The sequence below is a fragment of the Saccoglossus kowalevskii genome, chromosome 5 (assembly GCF_978046115.1).
Source record: "Saccoglossus kowalevskii chromosome 5, keSacKowa6.1, whole genome shotgun sequence".
NCBI lineage: Eukaryota > Metazoa > Hemichordata > Enteropneusta > Harrimaniidae > Saccoglossus > Saccoglossus kowalevskii.
In genome coordinates, this window is record NC_140645.1 from 32,878,119 (window position 1) to 32,887,616 (window position 9,498).

Consider the following 9,498-nt stretch of genomic DNA (forward strand, 5'->3'; position numbering starts at 1 on the left):
TGGCTACGTCATGATGGTTACGTCATTGATCTTATTAGTCGCCCTGATCGTAGTGAGTTGTGTTGCCTGTAAAAGGTGAGTATAATTCGTTTCAAAAGTCATAGTATATAAAAGCAATTACATCTCATTCGATCTCCGTCCGCATCTGCTAGTTACATCTACTGAGATGAAATAACTGTATCCTATCACAGTCCTTGTATAGGCAAGTCTGTGATTCACGATTCACAGTAACAGAAAACTAAGACACGTTTAATTTTTTTTTTTGTTCATTGACATGTTTACCTTGTTACTTATTCTGGGATCCCCACGTTTGTTTTCAGAGTTAAATATTACCAGCAAAAGTATCTTGAGGTTGTAGACGATGGCGTTTATGAAGCGGTGAGTCGAATATGAATTTCTTTCGTAGAATTCACATATCTGCAAGAGGCACAACACAACACATGTACATGAAATACATAGCAACCAAGTGTTCAGTGTGTCCAGCTATTTAACTGAATTGCAATGCGGATACTTGGCCTATGAAGCAACTGTACGTCTCAAATCTTATGGTCACTCTAATTAACCGACCACTGTAACATATATTACGATCCAGGGTTACATCTCAAAGGCATAATACGGCTTGTTTTATTGGAACAGCTTGGCGTCTTCACGATGACCTCATACTCTATTTTAAGACTGTGGCTACAGTCTGTATCGCAGCGGTCTTCTTTGTATATGAACGCTGCCTCTAAGACGAGAATAATATGTTCCACAATTATCTCTCAACAGCTGGATCTACCTGAGGCGGACCACGCATTGCCAGGACTGCGCCCTCGTTCGGTCTACTCGGAAAATAACGAATATATCACTCCGGTCAATGGAGAAGCCCGTCTGTAATTGAACACTCTCTATGGTATAATTTATATTATGGCATTATTATGTATTATAAATTAGACATAATATGACACTTACCTGCAAAGTAATCCAATTTAACTTAATGGGTGTGTGGGGTGGGAGGGGGTACCCGCAACAAAATAACTCGAGGCCATACAAAATGTGGGAAATCTTCTGATAGTATTGTGAGCGCTGACCACACCACAAGCGGCAACGTACGGGCAATATGTAGGGTTAACTTTTACCAACTAGTCTGATTGGTTGTAGAAAAAGTAACTATTTTCTCGTGTAAATATAACTATCACTATATTCGTATTCTCTGCACATTGTGGTAATACATTTCACCTGTATACTGCACCTGTACATTTCATTTTATTATATTGTACATTTCGAAATTATTCTTGGAGTTGTTGAACATATATATGTATAGCCTCACTTTCCTTAATGCAAAGTATGTGTCGCATAAATGAATTAAATTAGATCATGGTAAAACTTTTCTCGTCGCTTTTAATTATACAGTCGCCAATGTATACCGCTTCATAGTAAGACACTCAGACATGGTACCAATGCTATATTAAAGGTATTGGACAAAAGAAATTGCTAGCATGTTCAATAACCATATATGGTCATAGAACTCATTAAATGTGCATATCCCTGATAACTCAAGCACTATTCACATACAAACATGAAACCAATGCTTTATCGAAGGCATTGGACAAGAGAAATTGCTTACATGTTCGATAACCATATATGTACAAACATGAAACTAACGCTATATTGAAGGCAACGGACAAGAGAATTGGCCAACATGATCGTTGACCATATAAGGTCATAGAGCTCATTAAATATGCATATACATAATATCCCAGGCACTATTACACATACAGACATGGAAGCAATGCTATATTGAAGGCTTTGGACAAGAGAAATTGATAATTGTTCAATTACCATATATGGTCATAGAACTCATTATATATGCATGTATCCAATATCTCAAACACTATTACATGTACAAACATGGAACTAATGCTATATTGCAGGCAATGAACAAGGGAATTGACCAACACATTCGTTGATCATATATGGTCATAGAACTCATTAAATATGCATGTCTCTAATATCTCAAACACTATTGCACATACAAAAATAGGACTAATGCTATATTGAAGACATTGGACAAGAGAAATCGCTAACATGTTCAATGACCAGATATGGTCATATAATTTATTAAATATGCATATCTATAATATCTCGAGCACTATTGAAGATGACGACATGAAAATAACGCTACATTGAAGGCATTGGACGAGACCCTCGCACGTGTTACCTGCATGTACAAAGTTTACACAAATCAAATCTTTCAAACTTCCTTTTCTCTCAAATTCAATTGTAGTATGGCCTTTTACTTGTAAGCCGTTAATAGCTGCTCTGTAGCTATATTTTAGTTTATAATTCAATGTAACCATCAACTTGTAGTTCACATTTTATAGTTAAAAAATACTCAAATTTCTTATCTAGACTCACCACTCACCACTACTTACTCGTGTTCTCAAACGTTATATCAGGTACCCAAAATCGTCACGTTCGCAAACCATTTAACCAAGCAAAGACAAACACAGAGACAGAATTCGTGTCAACCTCTAGTCTTCGCGCCACGTGGAGAGCTCCTCAATACTCTCTATTTACTTCTCAAAACTTAACCTGTCACATGGAAGTTTATAATTAAGAGCTTGAGGCCTACGCCTCCACATTTTTAGCCAATCACGAGAAGTACTTAACACGTCATATCTACTTGATTAATAATCGCTATATCGGGAGACTACACATACCAAACTGTCAGAAATAACAGTCCGTCTGCAAATGTTCATATCTGTAATTAGTTCCAATCACTGATTCTACCTCCGTCTAGGACCTTGTATAAACCTAAATAATGACAGGTTATGGGCAAGTGCTGACTGATGCCAAACAGCTCTTACCTGGGAACCAGCTGTCAAGTCGTTTTCTGGACACATAGAAATAAAACCATCATACCACACCCAACAAATTACAACACACACTCACATAAAATAAGGTTGATGCCACGTAAGGCCACGTATATGTGGTCAATCCAGCGAGCCATTTATTTACAATGATGATACACAAAGCAAACAAAAATAATTGCTGTAATCATCATCACATTGCATGGAGTGCGCACATTTACTGCTTAAAGTAAAATTGATTTAAAAAAGACAAACCTGAATTAGGAATCGATATCATCAAAACGCCGATATGGGCTGTGAAAATTTAACAATGGTGTTCGGCCAATGGCACTTCGGAAAGAAATTCTAAATAACTGGCAAATCAACAAGAACAATGAAAAACGGAATGTAGCCCTCCGTGTTACACCGTCTGCGACACACCGTCCACCCAAGAAAACCAGGAATAAAAATATTTTCCAAAAGAAATTTGAACAAAAAACATGTACCTATCAATCCCTGGGGCGCCCCTTATGAAGACGACAGATAAACAAAATCACAGAAAAAAATGTATATTAAATTACAAAGGGTGTGATAGTATGCAATGAAGTATTGAAGAAGTCACATGAATTATAACGAAATGGTATAAACTTCAACTGAGTGTATATTTGACTGCTTAATGGTGCCGTTGGTAAATTCGATTGACGCGCGTATGGAACTTATCTCAAGAGAACTTCAGGGCATATCACCGTACATCTTAAGTGTATTCACTTGTTTTATAAATTCTTTGTATTCTGTATTTAAATGACCGTAACAATTACTAAATTTGCTATGTTTATATGTTGTCAATAATTACGAATAGATAACTGTAAAAGAACTGTCCACATAAATGTAAGTACGTGTAGTTTATTTCAGCTAAAGAACCGAAGTTTCCAAAACGAAAACATTCTAACCGACAGAAGAGGCGAAAAACTAGTTTTTAAGTTCCTGAAGACACATCTCATAAACGCATTCAGTTGTTCAGTTCCACGTGTGAGGGCCATGACGGGTCACCTCGCACAGTTAACATATCGGTAGTAATTACCGTTTTCAAATTTTATTTTCAAATGACGTCATAAGATGTTATAATTATTACGACGAACTGAAATACAGCGTACATTTGCAGGTCAGTTTGTCATTTCCGTTTTGTAAAGACGGAATAAATGAAAAAGGAGGAAGTGATACTTCCTGACTATAGGTCAATGGCAAGTTTTCTCCTGGACCAGTGATTGATTGATAAACACATCATACCTGCCTCCCCCGCTTGTTAAATAGATGCGCTCGTTTCCATGGTTAGAATAAACATTATCAGTATTAGTTTAAATTGATATCATTAATGCATACACACTCGGAGCCTTCAAAAGGTAAGACACAGTTATTGAATTCTCACGTATATTATGAAGATTTTTGACATCGACACTGTGTGCGCACCCGAATCCTCCCTCCTTTTTTCACACTATTGTGTCTCTACATTCCTAAACATTATTTATAGTCGTTTTAGTCGTATAAAACTTCAAGATACGAGGTCGCACCTGGGATATGTGGAGTTATTGGTGCAGTTAGAAAATCCAAAAATATGAAATACTGTTTAGAGAACATCGAATGTTTGATATATGTACATTTACAGTAGTCAGTATATTTCCAGATCCTCTGTACGAACTCCGAGTCGTACATCAAATATTTCAATATAACTTAATATGGTGTTATTACTTGTTTGAAGACAGGAATCTGCAGTGATGCTTTGTTCAATTTCCTTGAAATTTCCTTGTTTTTAAATTAATGATGACGTTTTAAGTGGTTTATCGAAAGTATTGAACGATCCACACGCAATGTAATTATACTATTTCTCCGTTTATTCAATTTTCTGGACAAATCCAATGCTCTCTAATTTCTTTCAAATCACCTTATATTAGATTTAAGTTTAGTCTAATTTATAACCGCTTCAAATTTTGAGTTTCAACCAGGTGACCGATACTGTACCATAGACAAAAGAATGTCGCGTTGATTGGTCAGAACGCGTCACGCGATGGTGAATAAAACTTGTAATTGACTCTTTATGATGTCTTCATGGCCTCTACGCATATTAATTGGAAACAATCAAACAACTCGACACCGTTCACTGTGAGAAAATAATTAGAGTAAAAATAGATAGAAATTTTAGCTTGAAGCGCGGTAGTCATCGCACTGCGCATGTTCGACATTTGTGTTGATAAACATTGATTTTCCCACAATCCAATGCGCTTTTCAAATGGAAATCACAAGTATGAGGTTTGACCTGGGCGCGACTTGCACCGCCGGTGACTCCTTCGATACCTTCCAATCACATGGAAATTACTCAATTAAAGCTTGGAAACGTCTCAGTTTGTACTCGTTGATCTACGCAACAGTCAAAGTCGCCATATTTGTTTATATGAGACCCATATATCTCGTGCGACGACTACCGCGTTTTAAAGTTGGACGACTGCATTTCTGACATCTTAAAAAAAGCAGGTATGGCTGTCATCAGATTGAAGAAACTAAAAAAATGTCTACCAATTAGCTCGCGTATTATAATTTTAAAATGTTTTATACTGTCATTATTAGATAATTGCTGCCTGGTATTGCGATAATGTAGTGAGTATTATAAAACAGGATTTTAATATTTTACATTATTATACATCTGTCACCGTAACGCCATGAGTTACAGCGTGCCGTAATTTTGCGGTATTTTACGCGGTATTTTCATGCTACCATATTAGGAAATGCAAATTCCAAATATGGAATGATTACGCGCGCAAGCGTCCTCTAATAATAAAAACAAACATGGCTGCCACCAGGATTTGACCGGACTCCACACAAATAAGTTCGCTGATTCTGTTCTAAACTTTTTGGATTTCGGCATTCCCATGTTGTATCATTGGAAGGAAAAGATGTATAATAATAAGGTTATTACGAAGATACCTCAAAGTATGCACTCAGACAGTACGCTGCGCGTCGGTCGATACTGCCGCTGTACTGTCTTCGTGCATACTTTGAGGTATCTTCGTAATAACCTTATAATATTACGACTTCCACGCACAATAACTGATAATATGATTATAAACACGAATGTTCAAATTTAATTTAAAAGTGGTTGCCTTTTAAAGGTAGGTTTGTTTTTGTCGCTGTGTTACTTTACAAAGTTCAGTCTAACTTAGCCTCATTTTATTTGATTAACTTTCGTTTATACAAGGGCTACATGGCCATCTCTTAATAATGCATAGGCATAGAACCAAGAGATACTAACATTTGGAATAACTTACCACATGATATCAAGCCTTGAGCATCAATGAATTCTTTTAAATTCAAATAGTATTGTCCATGCGCAATTGTAGTGCCACATACATTTATTCGGTTTAATACAACTTATAATAATTACCTCAGTGTAGGCAAATATTTAGATTTAATGATCCTCAGAAAAATTATTGACCTCGGCGCAAATTTGTTTAATTCACCCCTTGTATTGGCCTCGGTCACATCACAAAAAACACAGTTTTGGTTGTGTAAATAAGTAATGCAAACGACTTTTTTATCTCTTCGTTCACTTTAAGGTGTTTCCGTTTCCTGTGTTCCAGAGAACCGCGCCGAACAAAGGACAAATACATTTGACATTAACAATTTACAGTAGTTTCCGTTTGTGTTATTTATTTTGTCAAATTGTATTTATGTTCGTCTGGTTTCTAAAATGTGAAGTGAAGTGCTTTAAATAAAGCTGATGTCGCATTTTGTCATACAAGCTTTGTTAATTTTAATGCTATTTTACTGAGAGCGAAAAGAAAAATTAAACTTGTCTTATCTTTGCATGGAACTGTACAATTGAATGTTAGAAATTAATATTAATATATTCGTATTATGGCCGGGGATAACAATGCCAGCTAATCAATCAATTAATAAATCAACCATCATCCAGCTTTCAATATGTCAACACATATAAAACCATTATGATGGTTTTCATAGTGAAATGTGGAGGTCGAAGATCAAATATAGTGATGACGTAGGTAGTTGAACCACTGCCATGATTTGCGCGGCGTTGATTGGTTCCGCGCCTATTGAAATGCGTTTGTTCTTATTTGTAAACAGTTTGCATGATGTCTGTAGGAGTGGATAAATTAAGTGTAGATGCAGCAAAACTCGAATTAAATGAAGTTAAACGCACAAAAGACAGTCCAAGAGGCACAGGTATGAACTTTTCCGTGTAATTAGCATATTATTTTCACTGGTTGCATGCGTATATTGCATTGAGTTGCTAGTGTGAACTCCTTAAACTGATGGGAACTGACTCTCATAACAAAGCACCGGAAGAACGCGGGTTGAATCGGTAACTATCGGGATGCGTCGGTGAATCCGCTGGTTACGGGCTGTTTTCTCGCTATCCGCGCATTTTCACAAGCCCAAATACCTCTCAATAGACTCTATATAGTGAGTTCTAACAACATTACGAAGGCTGAATGCAACTCTAAAGTGCATGATTTTCAAACTATTTCAGTTCCGTCATTTTTTCCTGAAAAATCACCAAAGTATGTTGTAATTACATATAGAGGTGTAAATTGTAGCCTTCACAAAATAAACGACCACATGGCGGTGGTACTCTCTGATTACGTCAACAGCTCATAGAGGCATTTCACGTCGTCATGACGCACGCAAGCGAGTGCAAAATTTTTCAGAAATTTGCAGTGTCTCGAATCAAACGTTCACCCGCCATGCATGGTTTGATAGATCGATATATGCAGCCGATTTTAGTGACTATTTGACGTACTCAGACAAATATGTCACCGTGACGTGATACCGAAACTAGCAAACTATAGTGTCAATACTGTCAATCCAATATTTGTAGACGAGCGACGTATTCTACACTGAGTTCTACCTGTACAATTCCGTTCGTCTATGTGTAGAGATGTCGTAAAAGTCAAATAACTACTAATCTCAGACATTATTTTATTTTATTTACGATTTCAGACTCAGACTATGTTTGTGTATTTTGTAACGAAACGAACAGAGATTTTTCAAATGCTGAACTAAGGGATAAACATTATTGGAATGATTGTCCGATGCTGGTAGTCTGTCAGCACTGCGATCAGGTATGTAAATTAAAGCTACGATACAGTGTGTTGATTGGTTAACTGCTTGCGCATGCGCTAATGGCGACTGATTAATAGCAGACGACTATTTTCGCTACAACAACATTTTTAGATTAAAGTTAAATGTTTGTTTGTCAAGTTTTCGTGTTTTCTCACAGGTCGTTGAAATCGCGGAGCTGACTCAACATCGGCTATCAGCCTGTGATCATTCGCATTATGTTCAGTGTCCAAGATGTGAGGAGGCGATTGAAACGGAAATGCACGCCATGCACGTCAATGAAAACACGTGCCCAGGTAAGGATCGCGATGACGTCACTAATATTATCTAAACGTTCGATTCGGACGGACAAATAATAAACGAAAACTCTGTAAGCACAATCATGACTTGTTTGTTTACAGTTCATGAGAAATATTAACCACCAGAATCCTGAAATCGTATTTACAAGTTCTCAATCCTCATACAATAAATTAAGTCATCGTGCAAACACGGTCTCAAGTGATTACGACAACGATTAGGATACTGTATATCATGAAATAAAAAATAATGTTTTGGCTACAGACAGTTGTCTGGAAACACGTGATTTTAATTACAACGGTCATTGATTAATTCATCGATAAAGTACTGCTTGGTTCGCTACCAACAAGACAGTTGGTTTTATGGAAATTCAAGCCCGAATGCGTTATCAAGATGCAATGTCGAACCGAATTATCTTGCTTTCACGTTTATTGCCAGTTGTATTGATTATAATAGCACCTTAACAATCATGGAAAGTAGTTTGAGGGACTCATTGGTGGTGCGAATTCGACCAAGGTTAAATAAACGAGTTCATGATAACTTCCGGTTAATCTATAAATGAATCAGAGGATTTCTGTTTACTCCTCGTTATAAACGTATTTATGTCTCTCACATTAACTATTCACCTGCCGTCGGTTCAAGGTCTAAAATAGCTAGGTCTGATGTCTTAGTTACAATGCCCGTGAGAGGGCGATGTTGATACACTTCCGGTTGCCAGAAATAAGTAGTATTCAGAAAGATATTTTACTTTACCAGCTTTCTGTTTTTAACGAACTCGTTGTTTTTATATTGTACTATTGCGACCACAAAACAATATTGTTATTTTTTTTTCAAAATGTAAAACATGGTAAATGACGTGAGGAAGCTGTAGGCTCGTTCCAAGTTGGTTTAATGACCGTGACGTCGGCAAGCTGTAGGATCGTTCCAAATTGGTGTGTTGACGTCACAAACTGTGGATTTGTTTCAAGTTGGTTTGATGACGTCATCAAATTGTAGATTCTTTACAAGTTGGTTTGACAAACTGTTTAAAGTTCATTTACCGGTCTTGTACGTACCTAATTAAATTATAACTCGACTAATTTCGAATAAAGATGAACAATTTAGAAGTTTATGTCTCGTATACTATTATTGTACTTGATTCACAGTTGCTATTTCCGAAGCCGTCGGATGCAGATGCCCTTTGTGCCACCAAGATATCGGAACCGGAAATGCCAGTTGGAAAGATCACTTGATGACAGAG

At 36.8% G+C, this 9,498-nt stretch overlaps 1 long non-coding RNA gene across 1 annotated transcript; it reads left to right on the forward strand.

Annotated features, from left to right (window-relative positions):
- LOC144345231 (uncharacterized) lies at nucleotides 1–1,365 on the forward strand. Its single transcript, XR_013419335.2, has 3 exons — nucleotides 1–75; nucleotides 321–378; nucleotides 769–1,365. It is a non-coding gene; the product is annotated as an uncharacterized LOC144345231 (long non-coding RNA).
- Nucleotides 1,366–9,498: the final 8,133 nt, after the last annotated feature.